The sequence below is a fragment of the Marmota flaviventris genome, chromosome 12 (assembly GCF_047511675.1).
Source record: "Marmota flaviventris isolate mMarFla1 chromosome 12, mMarFla1.hap1, whole genome shotgun sequence".
Classification (NCBI taxonomy): Eukaryota; Metazoa; Chordata; class Mammalia; order Rodentia; family Sciuridae; genus Marmota; species Marmota flaviventris.
The window spans coordinates 22,111,139-22,130,218 of record NC_092509.1 but is presented as its reverse complement, the minus strand read 5'-3'; the positions used below and the strand labels follow the sequence as shown (position 1 = coordinate 22,130,218).

The following is a 19,080-nucleotide window of genomic DNA, read 5'->3' as shown; positions in this document are numbered from 1 at the left end:
CCTCAGGATGGACCACTTGGACCAGCAACAGCAGACTGGGAGACCAGAGGGGAACAAATTGGAGACCCAGGTCTCCCCCTCGCCCCCTTGATGCCAGTTCTCCTTATCCTTGTTAAAACATGTTTTTCAGACAAGGATCTAATCCTCACTCCTGTTAAAGATCAATGAGTTGACTGATAAACAACTTGGAGGTTTATCCATGAACAGAGCTGGAAGGCATAGCCATGTGTCTCGAGGTCACTGGGAAGCCCTCTGGCTGTACTCTCTGGTCACCTGGGTACTTCTTCCAAAAGAATCCTCCTGGAAAACAAGAACTTGGCCCTCTGGCTGTTTAAGTCAGGGTTTTGTGTCTGGACTTGGATAAATCGAGCTCCAGCCTGATTTGCTGAAAGCTTTGAGGGAAGCCAGGTGTGGTGGCACGTGCCTGTAATCCCAACAATTATGGAGGTTGAGACAGGAGGATCTAAAGTTCAAGGCCAGCCTCAGCAACTTAGTGAAGCCCTAAGCAATTTAGTGAGATCCTGTCTCAAAATTAAAAAAAAAAAAAAAAAGAAGAAGAAGAAGAAGAAAGAGAGAAAGAAAAGGGCTTTTAGTTCAGAGATAAAGTGCTCCAGGGTTCAATTCCTGGTACCCCCCCAAAAAAAATCTTGGGGGAGAAAAAGAGTGAACACGCAAAGCTGACTACTAAAGCTGAACATGACAGAGAGCAATGATTTCCAACACCAGATAGAGCACATAAAAATCATCTGGGGAGCTCAGTGTGGGGGCACACACCTGTACTCCCAGGTACCGGGGAGGCTGAGGCAGAACAGCAAGTTTGAGGCCAAACTGGGCAACTTAGTGAGAGCTAACTCAAAATAAAAATTGTTTTAAAAGGACAGGGGAGGGATATAGCTCAGCAGTTAGTAGAGGGCTTGCCTCACATGCACAAGGCCCTGGGTTCAATCCCCAGTACTACCAAAAAAAAAAAAAAAAAAGACTGGAGATGTAGCTCAATGGTAGAGCACTTGCCTAGCATGCCTGGGACCTTGGATTCCACCCCCAGTACCGGGACAGGGGGTGATTTTGCAGAAAGCTCTGTCCTTGTCCCTGATGCCAATTCAATAACAAGGACACCTTTTTGAGAAAAAGGAAAAAGGCAGTGTATTGCTTTGCTAGCAAAGGAGAAACACTGGGGACTCCTATCGCAAAGGCTGTAAATTCTGCCCATCAGCAGGAACAGGGTGAGCGTTTTAAAGAGGTGATTCAGAGAAAATGAGATTAGGGAAGAGAGATCAGGGAGGAGAAGATCAGAGAAAAGTTTAGGAAAAAGAAGATCAGGGAGGAGTAGGTCAAGGAGAAGAAGGCTGGGGAAAAGAAAAAAAAAAACATGTAAATTTCAAAGCAACCAGGGATACAGTCAAAGCATCAAGTGAACTCCTTTTCCTGGAACATCTGGGGGCCTTCTAAAAATGTGTAAATGGGCTGGGGATGTGGCTCAAGCGGTAGCACGCTCGCCTGGCATGCGTGCGGCCCGGGTTCGATCCTCAGCACCACATACAAACAAAGATGTTGTGTCCGCCGAAAACTAAAAAAAATATTAAAAAATAAAATTAAAAAAATTAAAATGTGTAAAGCCCATCATGGCCAAATAAGGTCACATCCCTGGAAAGGGGCTCAGGCTTGACAATTTTTTAAAAGCTTCTCAAGTGAATGGAAAGTCTAGCCATGTGAAGGCTGGCATATCCACCATCCCCGCCACAGCACTGTCTGGTCACCAAGCTTCAGGCTGGGCAGTGGTACCCGGCTGCAAGGATTGTATTCCTTGTTGAGGAAATAAGAGCCGGATGTGCTGGGAGTGAACAAGACCGCAGTGGCGTCTGCAGAATAGAGAGCAGAGTCTATAACAAGCAGACCCCTAAGGTTGGTGTCCATGCTGAGCCTGAGACTTTTCCACATGGCTTCAGAGAAGCCATTGAAGCAACACAGAACGGCTTGTTTGTAGCTTTTGGAGAACTTAAACCGGGCTGACCTTCTAAAAGAAGCCTGGATACATTCTTAAGATACTCAGCTCCCAGGGAGTTTCCAGAGAAAGTTCCCTGCTGGAGACTCAATGGAAGTCCCCAGGAAGAAAAGCAAGTGAGGCCAGGAAAGACTGAATCTCCTAGCGATAGGGCTGGGTGCGTGTGCATGTGTATGTATGTGAGTATGCACAGCGCTCTGGAGCCCCAGTGCCTGCCAGGCCTGCCACAGGGTGAGTCTGTAGGGACTAGCAGTTCTGGCTGCTCCTGCTGTGAAGCAAGTGGGGCCCTGGGGAGTTGGGAAAAGGCATCACGGTATCTGGCAGAGGCTCTGCCCTCTGCCCCCACTGCCCCGGCCCCAGGCCTCAGACTGGATGGCAAACTTCACCCACATTAGGACATCATCCAGCTGAGTCGGTGAGGTGCAGGATGGTCCTGCTTCCCCTTCTGCTGGCTCCCCCTGCCTTACAACCAAGGGACTCTCAGTCAGAGTATGCTAGAAGCTTAGAGGAGGCCTGGCTGAGGGTGACATGATGGAATATTATATAGCCTTTTAAAAAGGCTGCATCACACAGCCAAGGCCTGTGTGTAGCCCACCAGATCAGTGCTTGCTACTCTGCCTGGTGCTTTGCACTTTGGAGCGGAACACGGAGGGAAGGCCCGTGAGATCCTGGAGAGACTCCTGCTTCCCCCTGACAGGGACGGCACCAGGACATAGAGGCTGGCACCACCCTGCCCCTCTTCCCGCCCAGTATCAGCTGCAGGATGATGTGTTCTCACTCTCAGGCTCACCCCTCACACATCTGCTGCTACCCCAGCCAGAGAAGCCAGGGGAGGAGTTAGAGGAAGAACTTCAGGAGAGAGGAAGAATCTCCCTAGGCAAGGTGTGAGGACAGGAAGCAGGAACCCCGCGCCAGCTCTTTTGTCCCGGTGTTGTTTTATTGTAGAGAAATATACATAATGTAAAATTTACCACTTTAATCATCTTTAAACATACAGTTAAGCGGCATTAAGACCACTCAAATTGTCACCCAACCATCACCACTGTCTGCTTCCAGAACATTCTTACATTCCTGGCTGAAACTGCATCCTCATTAAACAGGAAACTCCACAGCCTCCTCTCCCTCCAACCCCTGGTAATCACCGATGCTACTTTCCACGTTCAGACTCTAGGAATCTGACATCTCTTCATGTAAGTGGGGTCATATGATATTAGTATTGCTATGACTGGCTTACTTCACTCAGCATGACCTTGTCCAGGATTAACCATGTTGTAGCACGTGTCATGTCAGAACTTCCCTCTTTTAAAGGCTATAAAATATTCCATCATGTATACAGATCACCTTTTGGTTATCCCTTCATCCTTTGATGGACTCTTTTTTTTTTTTTTTTTTTTCCTTTTCTTTCGGTATTAGAGAGCAAACTCAGGGATGGTCTACCACTGAGCTACATCTCCAGCCCTTTTTATTTTTTATTTTGAGTCAGGGTCTCGCTAAGCTGTCCAGGCTGGCCTCAAACTTACAATCCTCCTGTCTCACACTCCCAAGTAGGTGGGATTACAGGTGAGCCACCATTCCTGGTCTTTAATGGACTCTTTGAGTTTCTCCCAATTCTTTGCTGCTGTGAACAGGGCCACTATGAACACTGGTGTACAAATGTTTATTCTGGTCCTTGTTTTCACTTAAGAACATTTGTCTTTTAAAGAATGTCAGCATTGGCCTCTATATTACATCAGAGCATGTCTTAGTTTCAGGAACATGTTCCAGGCTTTTGTTGTTTAGCAGAGAACTGATACACAGGGTAGAACATCCTCTGAATCACTAAAAGCAGGGCAATTGGAAAACAAAATCTAGAGCCATGCATGGTGGCACATGCCTGTAATCCCAGAGGCTGGGGAGGCTGAGGCAGGAGGATCGTGAGTTCAAAGCCAGCCTCAGCAGTGGATGAGGCACTAAGCAACTCAGTGAGACCCTGTCTCTAAATAAAATACAAAATGGGGTTGGGGTGTGGCTCTGTGGCTAAGTGCCCCTGAGTTCAATCCCAGGTAATCCACCCCCACCCCCAACCCCCCACAAAAAAAGCAGGGGCTGGAACTGTAGCTCAGTGATAGAGCACTTGCCCAGCATGTGAAAGGCCCTGGGTTCAATCCTCAGCACCCACATAAAAATAAATAAGTAAATAATAAAGGTATAAAGCAATATAAGTGTTGGCGAGGATGTGGGGGAAAAGGCACACTCATACATTGCTGGTGGGACTGAAAATTGGTGCAACCAATCTGTAAAGCAGTATGGAGATTCCTTAGAAAACTTAAAATGGAACCACCATTTGACCCAGCTATCCCACTCCTTGGTCTATACACAAAGGACTTAAAATCAGCATACTATAGTAATGCAGCCACTTCAATGTTTATAGCAGCACAATTCACAATTGCTGAACTGTAGAAGCAACCTAGATGCCCTTCAATAGATGAATGAGTAAAGATACTGTGGATTTATACACAATGAAATATTACTCAGCATTAAAAGAGAATAAAATTATGACATTTGCAGGTAAATGAATGGAGTTGGAGAATATCATGCTAAGTGAAGTTAGCCAATCTCAAAAAACCAGGAGCCAAATGTTTTCTCTGATAAGTGGATGCTAATCCATGGGTGGCAGGGGGGGGGCGGTGTTATAGGCTAAGTGGAGGAACTTTGGATGGAGCAAAGGGGAGGGGAGAGGGGGCAAAGGGGCAGGAAACATGGTGGAATAAGATGGACATCATTACCCTAGGTACACGTATAATTGCATGAATGGTGTGACTCTACTTCATGCACAACCAGAAGAGAAAAATTCTGCTCCATTTGTGTACAGTGAATTCAAGAGCTTTCTACTGTCATGTATAACTGACTAGAACTAATTAATAAATAAATATTTAAAAAATAAAAGCAGAATGAAATTGTGATGTTGATAATGTGTGCTTCTGTTATGGAATTGTGGATGATGTCTTTCTTTCTTGGTATTTCCTGTCTTTTTTACAATAGGTCTTGTACTATTATTATCACCAAAAAAAAATGTTTTATTTTTTTCTCCTTTTGATCCATCCATCCAAACTAATCACAGGCATTTTTAGAAGCTGATCAGTTAGAATCTGAATATGAAGAGTCCAATCATTTCTCCTCCTCCTCTTCCTCCTCCTCCCCCCTCCTCTCCCCCTCCTCTTCACCCTCCTTTGCAGAGCTGGAGGTTGAAGGCAGCACTCTCCCACTGAGCCCCACCTCCAGTGCAGAATCCAGGTATGTCCTATACTTGGCTGTCACTCAGGTGGCTCAGCGATCTCCTCACCACTTGCCAAATGACATCACACACTGGGATTAAGGGCTCCACCCTGTAGCCAGCACATTTGGCTACAGTGGGCCTGAATGAGGATTTCTTCTGCCTGCCCCCTGTCCCCCTCTACAAACACATACACTCTCTCTCTGTTCTCTGGTGCCAGCTGCTCAGACAGTAGCAGGCCTTTCTATCCCGCTCAGGTGGCCTGAGCTCTTTGGTTCACCTTTGGAAAGCAAAGCCCGAGACAGTGGGAGGTGGGCAGTAGGGGAGTTCTTTCTCTTTTCCACCTTGTCTACCACCTTCCAGGGCCTCCACACCAGTCCTCTGAAGGTCCCCAAGGATGACAATATCCCACAGTGGGAGAAAAATTCTCTGATCGTTTCCCAGGCACTTCTTGGCCAATCACCAGAGTGTTGTATTTTTTAGCCTCCTGTCCCATTTCTTCTCCTTGTAGAGGTGAGTCTTTCAGTACAGAAGGAAACAAACTGTTAATTTTTTGGTGGGGGTGGTGCTGGGGATTGAACCCAGGGCCTTGTGCATGCGAGGCAAGCACTCTACCAACTAAGCTATATCCCCACCCCAAACTGTTAATTGATGCCTAATCAGAAAGATCTAAGCAAAGAATAAAGAACTTGGACAAACAGCTCAAAAGTAGCACAGCATATATGATTTCAGGCTTTTGCCAGCTCCCCTTTCATCAGTCGCCCCTCTCCAAATGAGAACCAGACTGCCTGGGTTCAAATTCCAGCTGCATGACCTTGGAGAAATAGCTTAAGGTCTCTGTGCCCTCATTTTCCTACCTGGTAAAACAAGAGAGACAACAGATCTTAAGAAGTGTTTGTTGTTTTTATTAATTGCTGATATATAATAATAGCTGCCTTTTATTGAATGTACCAGGCATTGTGTTCGGTAATTTAAACAGATAGTCTCTAATCTTCAGAACTACCTAGCCAGGTAGAGGTTATTGCTATTCTGGAGATAAGAAAACAATTTGAGAGAGATGAAATACCTATTCAAGGACACCCAAGTGGCAGAGAGGCACAGAGACCATAGTTGGTGAAAAACTGGGACTGAGGCCAATTCCAGAGGCAGTTAGTTTCAAAGGTAATGACCAATGCCCTCTGTCCCTGTCCCATCAACCCACTTTCCAGAAGCAGAAGACCAGGAGAGACAACTGGACACAGGAGGCGGGCACAGGCCAGACACACAGAGGGGCCCCAAAGGGCCCTTCTCCCCTCAACCTTCCCCCAGTTGCAACTGGCAAAGTGCAGGCTGCCATTGCCTTAATGACAAGTCCACCTCTTCATCACACAGAGATCAAATTCAAGGCAAAGATGCTCACCCCAGGCCCCAGGTCAAAATAACGCTCAGGCGCATTTCAGAGCCCTCTCTGGACACTGCTGTCTGGTCCTGAGGGCAAAGAAAAAAGGGACCCTGGGAACAGGCTCTGGCCACACAGCTCCTAAGCAGCCTGGGATGCTCCTCCCATCCCTGATCCTCTCAGGTAGGTCCTCTGGCTTCTGGCCAATGAGTCACCTCTCAGCTAGGCCTCCTGGCCTCACCATCTAGGACTCAAGCTCTCTGATGCTTGACTCCCTTCTCCTAGGTCCCTATCATCTGTACATCCTAGGTCCTTGTCATCCGTACATCCTAAGTGTTTGGCCTATTATCTCGTTTATGTTCATGTCTCCCCATGAAGACTGAGATGTTTCTGTCTGTTTCTGTCACAGGCAGATCCTTGATATCTAGAACAGCCCGGCACATAGTGCACAATCAATATTTGTTGAGTGAAGGAAGGAGGGAAAGAAGGCAGGCAGGCAGGCCAGCTGTGCAGGTCAGCATGAGCCTGTGGGATCTCATAGCGGTCCAAAGCCACTGAGACTGAAGGACACAGGAGTATCTGAATAAAGAAGGCTCTTTCCTGAAGTCTGGGCATCACTGGACTTTAGATTCCCTATTATTACCAAGGTTGGGACCAAACCAACTTCACAGCCTAGGGGTTTTCTCTGAGTACCTTGCTCCTCCCATCTGAGTCTACACAGTATCCATCCCAACTTGTCCTCCCTTGTAAACTCACCCACATATGGCCATCCACATGTGTCCACCCTCAGTCTATCCTCCGAGGTGCACACAGCTTTCCGCCATGTGCTCCATTTCCCAGTAGCTTTCATGCTCCAAAACCAATCTCCACACTATCCCTGTATCAAAAGCCCTACTTTATTGAGCTCCATTTTATTGAATATGTAAGAGAAAAAAATCTGATAAGAGGAATGCATACGGAGATGTGAATTGTGGATCTGTCACCAGGGACCTTCTGCATTTTTGTTCTGTCCCCTCTGAGGAATACCAGAGGTAAGACAAGCCCCACCTATGAGAGGCTTCTGCAGAGCCAGGGAATGCGCCCTCAAGAAACCACTAGAGAACAGTTAAAAGCTGAAAGAGGACACTGGCTATCAGGAGATCCCAGGATCCCAGAGTTGGCCAGGCCCCGGGAGGTGACCTCCTAGTGTAAGAAGTTCACCTTTTACAGTGGCAAAAGCCTAAAGCCAGGGTGTTCCTGTCTACTCACCAGAGCCCAGGCTAGCTCCCCTCCTGAATTCACAGAGGCCCACCAGATCTGCTGTTTAATTTTATTTTTTATTTGTACTTATTTATTGTATTGATTTTTTTTTTTTTTTTTGCAATACTAGGGACCGAACCCAGGAGAGCTCTACCACTGATTACACCCCTCAACCCATTTTTTTAAATTGTATTGAAATGGAGTCCTGCTAATTTGCTGAGGCTAGCCCAGAATTTGCAATCCTCCTGCCTCAGCCTCCTGAGAAGCTAGAATTACAGGCTATGTCCCCTTACCACCTTAAATCTGTTTTTCATTGTCAGATTTTAGGTTAGGTTTATATGAAGAGGTGACACAGTGGCAATATATTGATAGTCCAAGACACCAGTGTCCCAGATGTGACTTGAGTCACTGACAAGTTTGTTAGGAGTAAAACCCAGGTTTCCTGTCACCCCATTTTGGTTTTCCCCCGCAGTAATGGGGACTGAATACAAGGCCTTGCACATGCTGGGCAAGGATCTACCACTGAACTATGCCCCCAGCCCCCAGTTCATTGTTTAAAATAAACATTATTGGAGTACTACATCCATATAAAATGCTTAGCCTGATAACTCCATAGTGAAACCCTCACCTGGCTCCAAAACCAGAGCCCCAGGGCCCTCTCCCATTACCACCTGTAAGGAAAACAGGGTCTTGACAATGTGGAGTCCTTGGTATGTTCTTGAACTTCCTATCGGTGGAACTGCACATTATGTCTTCACTCACTCCACAATTTGCCCACAGGATTCTTCCACTGGCCTCTGACAGTTTGATTTGTTCTTCTGGGTCGTTCTATAGACTTTCACTGCATGAACACAGCACAGATTAATTATTCACATTGATGGAATACACTGCATTATTTCCTCAGTGTGCATTACACACATAGGAACGAGACAGATTCCTGGAGAAGATCAAGGGCTCTGGAGCCACAGCTTGGATTCACGTTCTAGCTCTGGCACTGATGAGCTGTATTCCTGAGCTAGTTCACTCCTACCCATGCCTCAGCTGTGCCATCTGTAAAATGGGGATGATGTTCATTAGCACCATAATTTCATGAGCTTGGATAGTTCCTACACACAAATGCTCAGAGTACTGCTTGACACATACTAAGTACTTGATAAGTGGGGATTCTTACTGTTACACCAACACTAAGTGTTGTAAAAGATAATAGGTGGTGGAACAAGACTGAGACAAAAGCTCCCAATTTTCTGAGAATTATCACCATTTAACAGCAACTTCAAATTTCTTCCTTCTAGAAAGAGATATTTTCTTTGTGCACAGGAATTAAAGGGGAAGTAAAACTGAGAAGCCAGGGATAATTTCTTCTCAAGTGAAAAGAAAATAGAAGCTATTCCTGAGGCTCATGCTTCTCACACTCACAAGGACCACTGCTAAGCACCACCAGCAAAGCCTCATGGAAGAGGATCCCTGAGCCCACGTAGCCTCCCCAGGCTCTGAAGTGAACCAAACCCTGAACACACGGTACTGCTGAGCGCCTCGTTTTCTCTCAGTGGAAATGAAGAGGAAGGACTTAATTCCAGGTTATCAGGTCTCATGCAGACTTTGGCTCTTGCCCAAGTCAACCGGGTACCTGTGGTCCAGTCGCCCAGCTCCCCACAAGCAGACAAGCCTGGCAAGCGAGGCTCAGGTCTTGGTTTCCTTGGAGGCAGCCCTCAGCCAACAGGCCTGGGAGGTCAGCTGGGGCTATGGAATCCCTCACCCTGCAGAACTTGAGCTGGCGGCGGCACGTCCCCTGCCTACTGGGGTGATGCAGTCAGGCAGGTGGGCAGAGCATTGTGAGACAGACGGGAACTCAGTTTGTTTATTATTTACTTAAGATGACTTTTCTAGGAACTCTTACCCGGGATTAAGAAACTAAGCTAAACAACTAGGTAGGAAAAGGTCAGGGAAGTGGCAGTTTCTTCTGGTAAACAGGTCTGGGTCAGTGGAATGATGTGACTAGAATTAGAAAACCAGAATGAATCACAGAGATCCAACAACCTTACCCTACAGATGAGGAAACTAAGGCTCACGAGGGTGACCTAACAGTTTACGCTTTGGAGGAAGGTCTGACATTACATGGTACCTTGCCCCTCCCATCCCCATATCGGATTTGTCACCAAATCCTATCTCACATAATGTTTTCTTTTTCTTTTGTACTGAGGATTGAACCCAGGGGTGCTTTACTACTGAGCTACATCCCCATGCTTTTTGATTTTTTATTCATTTTTTTAAAGGATTTCATTTCATATTATTTTGGTCCTAGGGACTGAACCCAGGGGTGCTTTACCACTAAGCCACATCCCCAGTCCTTTTCATTTTTTATTTTAAGACAACGTCTTGCTAAGTTGTTAAGGGTCCTGCTAAATTGCTGAAGCTGGCCTCTAACTTGTGATCCTCCTGCCTCAGTCTCCTGAGTTTCTGGGATTATAGGTGTGCACCACCTTGTCCAACCATGTTTCCTTTATCAGTTATCTATGTTCTTTCCATCCCTGCCATGGCCACTCAGATTTTGACTCTAGAAGTCTAACTTAGAGCCCTAGGTCATCTCTTCCCATTCTCCTTCTCTGCTGCCTCTCCTTTCCAATACACTGTACACACCACAGTCTAATCTTCCTGAAATAATTCTTTGGTTCTATTTTCCCCTGCCCAGAAACCACCCATGCAGTCCCTTCCCCTCTCCTTCTCTGCTTCCTGGCCATCAGGAGCTGAGCGGCCTTCTTCCACCACACCCTTCCACCATGATGTTCTGCCTCACTATAGGCCCCAAGCAATGGAGCTGGCTGACCATGAACTGAACCTCTCAAACTGTGAGCCAAAATAAACTTTTCCTCTTCCAAGTTGTTCTTGTCAGGAATTTTGGTCACAACCACAAAAAGCTGACTAATACAACCTGCTTTGGGGGAGAGACAGGACAGATACATCCCAGCATCTCAGTCACAAGTGGAAGATCTAGTTCTGTTCTTCTTCCTGGACAAGGTTTCTGGCCTTGGGCGAACTCGTCAATTGCTCCAGTTCTCACCACCTCAGTCTTAAGATGAATGTTTTTGTTCTATCTCCCCACTGACCACAAGGGAAAAGAACCTTTAAAAGTGCCTACATATGCCCTTAATATCTTAAGTGACTCATCACCAAGCCATGGTGCCCTGGGTCCTTAGAACCCAGCACCTTTGGCTCAGATCTAGAATGTTAGAAATTGGTTCTCACAGCTTGACCATGAAGGAGTCCGTTCCTATTGGCCACTAGGTCTTGTTAGGGATCTGAGAAACTTATGGGGAAACTGCTCTGCCTAGGGACAGGACACACCAAGAGAGCATGTGACTATTTGTCCAGGAGAACACCTTCCATGCAAATGATGTAGACAGAGGATGTTCACCTTGCCCACACTAGGGATGTGTCAAACCACTCCTGGCCAGTATACTCCAGGCTTGGAGTGAAAGGTAGAAATTCTGCTCTCAAGAGACTTCCCGATGAACCTCTTATATAAGTAAACCCTTTGTAAACTGACAAGCTTTTCATCCTAAGATGCCGCCATAAGGTCAGTCGGTTTTTTAGGGTAGAATGGGATTAAAGAGGAAAAAACAGAGGCCCTGTGGTAGGTGCAGGGAGTGCAGGGCAGGTACAGTAGTTCCCATGGCTGACTCTGTTCGCCACCAGCCCCTGCCACAAGAAGTACAGTGGTTGGGCATGGTGGTGCACACCTATAATTCCAGCAGTTTGGGAGGCTGAGACAGGAGGATCGCAAGTCCAAAGCCAGTCTCAGCAACTCAAAGCGACCTGAGCAACTCAGCAAGGCCCTGAGCAACTCAGGGCGACCCCGTCTCAAAATTTAAAAATTTAGAAAAGGCTTGGGATGTAGCTCAGTGGTTGAGCAGCTGGATTCAATTCATGGTGGCAAAAAAAAGTTTTTTAAAACGTACAGTGTGGTGACCAGCACCCCAAACCTGAAGACTCCCTTCTGCGAGTCCCATTTACAGAAGGTCATCAGGTCAGTGCCTGTCACTGAGGAAATCATTAGAAAGCAGGCCACACCTAAACCTACACTTGCAGGGTTCAGAATAGACTGAAAAAAATAGCTTCCTCTAACACCTGTCCCTCACCTTTCTCCCAAGAGAAATAAGGACAGGGACTTTTGGTTCTTGTGTGCTTGAAGACAGTTAATAATTGCATTAAATAGACCAGCCAGCTATGGTGGCACATGCCTGCAATCCTAGCCACTCTGGAACCTGAGACAGGAAAAGCCTCATGCAACTTAGTGAGAACCTATCTCGATATAAAAAGGACTGGGGTTGCAGTTCAATGATAAAGCACCTGTACAGGTTCAATACCCAGTATCCCCACTCCCCCAAAAAAATCAAAACGAAGAATACTCACTACGTTAAAGAAGTGGGGTATTTCATGGCAAATGGCTCATACATCAAGAAGGCAGACAGTAAACAAACATAAGTAATTAGATTTCTTTATTCAGATTATCATCATTTCTCCTTTGGTTTGAGATGTTCCTGATGTTTGCATACTGATCCTCCTGCTGGTAACACCCTCCCCAATCTTTACCTAGCTGGTTATTCACCTGACAGGGTTCAGCTTGGACACTCCCTTCAGCTAATCTTCTCAGACCCCGCTTCTTTGAGAAATGTAACCCTCCCAAGATTCCTTTGGTGTAGTGACCTCACCCATCACCGCACTCAACAGTCTGTAAACACATCCTTACTGACCTCTCTCCGCAGACCATGAGTCCTTAAGGCCAAGCACTATGTCACAGAGAATTCTTGGATAGTACTGAACAGATTGTACTTACTTAATGAGCATTTAAATCTCAAAACTCAAATCTAATAATCTGACTCCCGAACAGAGGCAGTTTTTAATTAAAATAGATGTACTAGAAAGAAATAGTACCTGTTCTGCCTTGTGACCTTAGATAAGTCACCTCACCATTTGGTGCCTCAGTTCATACGGAGAATGGTGAAAGAATACAGCCTGGTGGAACTACAATGTTAAGGAAGTGTTTAAGTGTGCTTTCCCAGTGTTAGCTCCCACGGGAAGCAGCTGTGTGACAGACCACTAAGTCTGAGGCAAGAAGGAAAGTAAAGCACTCATGTCTACCCAGAATGGAGAGTGGAAGAGGAACCTCACTGCGGCTCCTGACTTCTGCTCCCTGCTCCCCTGAGCCGCCTGGTGCCCACTCCTCCTCACCAGCACCTTCTCCTCCCCTGAAGCAGGCTGAAGAAGCCATCTGGACCCAGAAGCAAATCAACATGAGGAAGCACATGACACAACCCTGATGGGAACAGATCCTGGCAAATTCTCTTGCACTAAGGGAGCAAGCAGTGGGCAGGGGCTTCCTCAGTCTCTAGGACAGCACTGGGTGTTCCAGGAGGAGACGTCATAGCGTCTGTCCCAGTGGTTTGGGGATTTCCCTTGATGACTAAGACTCTAAATGGAGTTCCGTAGCAAAAAAACGGGAAAAGCACTAATTCATGCTTTCTGAGTCAGCCTCCAACTGCAGAACTTTGGGCTAGAGCCAGGACCTATGGAACAAGGATTTGCATTTGAACACATTCTCCAGATGATTCCCAGATATTCAAGCTTGAGGAGTGCTGGTGTTCTCCTACAGTCTCATCACTACTTTGAGCAGAGGTATCCAAATTTTTCAGACCACAAACTACAACCTCAAATAAGATATTTATTTGTAAATTACATACATACTGCTGCACTGATACTTTATGTGCACAAAAAAACATATTATAAATACATGAAAAGAGATAAACTTAAAATGAAAATATAAGTTGTAATATTTTTTTTTCCTACACAGGAAGGATCTGAGGCATGTACTGCCTTCCCTGCTGGATTAAGAGGAAAGTCCTCCGAGCAGATTCTGGCCCCAGATCTGGAATCTCTTCCGGCTTTTCTGAAAGCACTTTCTGTCAGGCTGTTGCTCCTCTGATCCATCCACCCAGCTTCACATAAAATAGTTTTCCCGGCTTCTACCCAACCTCCACCCCCACTTCCTTAGTGTTAAAGCAGTTTCTGTTCTCATTTTAGATCACTGAACAATCTTAGAAGTCACTCAAGATAAAGTGACTACCTAAACGACAGGTTTTAAAATTGCTTCTAGGAACACCACCTAATGTTTGGGGATTAAGTTTCTATTTCTGGAACTCTGGTAAACAAGATTCTTTTGCTTTAAAAAATAAAAACAGGGCTGGGGCTGTACCTCAAGTGATGGAGCCCTTGCTAGCACTGTGAGGCCCTGGGTTCAATCCTCAGCACCACATAAAAATAAATAAAATAAAGGTATTGTGTCCATCAACAATTAAAAAATAAATAAATAAGAAACAAAAACAAAAAACCCAGACAGTCTCTTCATTAAAGAACCATAGGGTGGGCCTAAGGCACATTGCCCTTTAAAGACCCACTCCCACTTCAAAAAAAAAAAAAAAAAAAAAAAAAAAACCCAAACAGAAGCCCAAGAAATTCAATGCAAAAAAAGATTCCCAGAATGTTACTAACTTGAGGTCACTACAAGTAGAAAATTCTAAGAAAAGTCTTTCTAGAGGGTAAGACATACTATCAATACTTCAATCTTCTCAATATCCAAGAACCTGAAATAAAAGAAGCTGGGAAAAACTGAAGGAAATGCACATGCAAGAAATAAAGTTTGTAAAATTGGGGGTTAGGTGGGAGCCAGTCTCCTCCAGTCTCTGAGCCTCATGGTCAGTTTTGTTCACACAGCTCAGTAACTGGAATTTCTCCCTAGCCCATAAACATTTAGAGATGCCAAATGCTTAGGATCACTTTTAAAGATTCCACATATTTGTAAGCCCCTCCAGACACCAGCAGCCTCCTCTTCCTGTAACAGGGGTTCACTTGATGCTTAGACTATATCCCTTGTGGCTTTGAAGCTTATATGTTTGTTTGTTTGTTTTACTTTTTCCCAATCTTCTTCTCCCTAAACTTCTTCCTGGTATCTCCTCCCTAATCTCATTTTCTCTGAATCACCTCTATAAAAGCCCCCCTGTTCCTACTAATGGGCAGAATCAAAGCCTTTGAGACAGAGTCCCCTATGTTTCTCCTTTCCTAGCAAAGCAATAAACCTTCTTTTTCCTTTTTCTCAAGACCTTGTTTTCATTATGGGATTGGTGTGAGGGCGAGGACCAAGCTTTTGGTTACACTCCCTGTTCCTTGCCCACTGTCTCTACTGCACCAAAGGGCAATGACAAGCTCATCTGCATCCAACCCAAGGATTACATGAGGAATCTGGGGAACAGATATGCATACCCCAAGATCAAAATCAAATATCCCAAGGAAACAGGTCTATTATGTACTCATCAATGACACCTATCTCCTACTATCATGGCCAAGTTGTAAGCCAACTGTATCCCTCTGTTCATTAAAACTAAGACCCTGCCCTGCTTTGTAGCCAGGAAGACCACATTACACTTCTTCAAGACCAAGAGAAAAAATGGAGATGATGCTCCCTCTCCACTCCCACTCCTGGTTTATCTACTGCCCAAGCAGGTCAGTGTTCCAAGAAGTTCAAGAATGGAGATCCTGTTAGAAAACTTCTGGAGAGACAAGAAGAGGCACTGAACTAAAGACCACTTTGGGAGGGATGTTGGAAGTTCTTGGACACTAAGTCAGACCACTAGAGATGGCCTGGTTCACCCCTTTCCCCCACTCCAAGGAGGCTAAATGAAAAAACAGTTTATACCTAGGGGCAGAGGCAGCTGCTGTGCTCACCATCCTGTCTTTTTATTTCCCAGCCATTAAACTCACATAAAGAAGGTGGTTGCAGAAACTGAAGAACTGTCACTGGTGCACTGCGAACTCCTCTTAAGACTGGAAATAATCACTGAGAAAGCACCAAGCATCTGCAAGGAGGCTGAAGCACCTGGTGTATAGTAGCTCATTTAATCCTCACAACCCTGTGAGACTGGCAGATTAAGGAGCTGAAGCAGAGAGACTAGGGACATTCTCTAAACCCACACAGCTGCTTAGAAGTGGGGCCAGTACCTGAACTCAGGAAGCTGACTCCAGGGCCTGTACTCAACATTCTACCATTCTGCCTCTCTTATATGCACTCTACCACAAAGCCTGGAATTCAATCCTATTGAACAAATCCCAATCTTTATACATGTATGAGGCAGCACACTTCATGATGGCTCATGAATACAAAATGGTCAAGCATGACCAGGAATCTACCTCAGTAAGTGGGAGCACAGCAGAAGATTCCACAGCTCAGCTGACTCATTACCATCTAGGCCTCCCACCATCTCCATGGCTGTTCCTACCTGAGCTGCCCTTTTGTATGAAAATGAACAGTGTGTCAGGCAAGGGAAAGAACACAATGTAACTAAACCTAGGTCCCAACACCTCTAAACTGCTGATGTCCTAAAGCCCTTCATTAATATCATCTTGGGTTAACAACCTTAGAGATCAATCTTCAAACTAAACAACTATTTACTATTCAAAGATGATAAAATAAGGAATATGGACTCTTGACAGCAGGAAAAGAAGAAAAATCTTGGGACTTTCGAAGGGGAGAAAGAAACAGTAGAAACAGAAAAACCATTTCACCTTCTCTGCAGTATTGCTTAGAGCTGGGTGTGGCTGCCTCAGTGTATCTCTACTTCCTTAACACCCTGAGAGCAGAGGACAGGAAAGAGACCAAGGGAGTTAAGGATGAATTATACAGGAGACCTCCAGAAAAGAAGGAAAGAGAATCTTCAGAACTACCTTGTGGAGCTCTTAAAGTAGTGCTGAGTGCACAGAGAGGACTAGACACCAAAGCTGCCTTGAGCACATCCCTCCAGGGGAAAAGGAATTAGCTGGCATTTCCCTAAAAAGAAACTGTAACCAGGCCTGCAAGGAACCAAGAAAAAAAACAGGTATTTCCTCTTTATACACATGCTGTTAACTCCCATCTTCTTCCAATGGATGTTAAAATAGTTTATATTTGACAATTTAATTAACCACAGTAGAGACCAAATGATTTTTAGCCAGGCACAGTAGTGCAGGCCTGTAATCCCAGCAGCTCAGGGGGCTGAGACAGGAGGATCAAGAGTTCAAAAACAGCTTTAGCAAAAGCGAGGTGTTACGAAACTCAGTGAGACCTTATCTCTAAATAAAATACAAAACAGGGCTGGGGATGTGGATCAGTGGTTAAGTGCTCCCGAGTACAATCCCCCTTGAAAAAAAGACTTCTAAAGTGCTTGTCTTCAGAAACTATGAAGCTATTAGTCAGGCACAGTGGTGCACACCTGTAATCCTGTTATCCTAGCTACTTGGGATGCTGAGGCAAGAGGATAGCAAGTTTGAGGCTAGCCTCAACAAAACAGATGATGTCTCAAAAAAAGGGGTGTAGGGCTAGGGATGGGCTCAGAGACAGAGCACCTCCAGATTCAATCCCCAACACCCACTGCCCCCCACACACACCAAATAATTAAAAAATAAATTTAAAAAAAAACAAAGTATGAAGCTCTTAATTCATAAAACAAATTAAATTCAAACCCTTATAGAGGGTTATCTCCATTATGCATCCATACAGGCTAAGTCTTAAATGTCCCTACCCTGGGGACCACAGAGCTGAATCAAACCAGCATGGGCATTTTTCCCTGAATTTACAGGTTGCTACGTATAGTGCTACCTGAAGGCTACACTGTAGTCAGGTAAAATTTACTCACTCCAGTCCTTAGATGGGTCTCATTTCTAGTCTGATAAAGGCAGATGGGGAGGAGAAAGGGAAGAAATGTCAGGGTGAGGGTTGAGGAGTAGGCTAGGAGGAAATGAGATAAATGGAAGGCAATGAGATAACTATGATCACATTTGTTAAACTCAAAGTCAAGATTACTCTAGTAACTGCTACAGGACTTATAAGAACAAGATATCCACCAATGAAGGTCTGACTTTCTGGTGAGACTGGATGCCTCCTCCATCTAAGTAACCAGTCCTGGCATCTTTCCCTAGCCCAGGACAATCTCCCTCTTTACCTGAGATAAACATCACACAGGTTAACAGAGGCAGACAAATCCTCCAGTACAGTGTGATTCATCAATCCAGAAACCATTCTGCTATTTCATTATTCACAATGTAACTTCTTCTATTAAAATAGATGCATCCTGGAAAGGCAAAGCCTTTGGAGTTTGGCAGATGAAATCTCAGCTCCACTATTCTCTCGCTAATAAGTGTAAACATCTAGCAGTACCTGGCTCCAGGATCTAACTTCCTAAGTGTTCATTTCTACTCAGTATTTATAACTGACCTCAAATTCACCTCTTGTAAAATAATTTTAAAAATCTGTTTTGTCCAGAGGGAGAACAAGATGTCTAACCTCTTGAGATTAGTCTAACCTCTTATTTACACAGTCTCTCCAATACTAGCAGACACAGGTCACATGTCCCTAAGTGCTGCCTTGTCTGGGTTAAACATCTCCACTTCTTTCAACCACACTTCACGTGACATTTCCTGACCCCTCCCCAGCTTAGTAACTCTCCCCAAATCAACTTCAGGCCCTCTTTAAGAAGGCTAGGGTGTTGCCACACACCCAATTCATTCTAGGTCCTTGGCGGGGGTCTGGACCGCAAACCAGAGGCTAGGAGCAGTCTGCGGGTTCTCAGAACTTGCACCCAGAACACAGCTGTGCTTTCTGGCCCCCATCCTCAGAAGGCGTCTTCCCGGCAGTCTCAGTGGGTGGTTTACACGGATGTTATTCACAACACCGTGTCCACGAGCCGCGGATGCGCACGACCCTGGTGCCAAACAGTTGTATTACTCTCACACCGAAGATAAACAAACTCCGTGCTCTTACGCAACCTCCCCGGTCCAAGACGCCCCAGCGCAACAACAGAAACTCCTTGTAACTGTTTTCCTCTTCGCCGGCTCGCACGCCCATCCTGGCCCCACCCAACTCGGGGACGCGGCACCTGCCTGACTCATTTTAAATAGTGTTTACAAAGCACAGTCGCTCCCAAGGGTTCCCAGAAAATACCCCCCGGCTAGGAAAACACCTGACCGCAGGAGGCGGGCGCGAAGGCCAGACCCGCTCCAGGTCCACGCCGTGCTCACGGAGCCGGCAGGCGGCGCGGTGCACGCCGGGCAGGGAGCGGCAGCACGTGAACACGGCGTGCGGCGCGACCGCGACGGGGTGGGGCGCGCCATGACTGGCTCGTGCAC

At 45.8% G+C, this 19,080-nt stretch overlaps 1 protein-coding gene and 1 non-coding gene across 3 annotated transcripts in view; both read right to left on the bottom strand.

Annotated features, from left to right (window-relative positions):
- The window catches only part of Pfkfb3 (6-phosphofructo-2-kinase/fructose-2,6-biphosphatase 3), a 95,649-nt gene that overhangs the window by 58,925 nt on the left and 17,644 nt on the right, over positions 1-19,080 (bottom strand). Inside the window, exon 1 of one of the 2 annotated variants that reach the window (XM_071599773.1) lies at positions 18,920-18,997. The exons of the other annotated variant lie outside the window; for it this stretch is intronic. The gene's annotated coding sequence lies outside the window, so the exon portion shown is untranslated. Of the gene's footprint in view, positions 1-18,919; positions 18,998-19,080 lie in introns of those variants that run through there. 2 annotated transcript variants of the gene reach the window in all.
- Positions 5,810-5,891, bottom strand: Trnaa-cgc (transfer RNA alanine (anticodon CGC)). The gene has a single exon. It is a non-coding gene; the product is annotated as a tRNA-Ala (tRNA).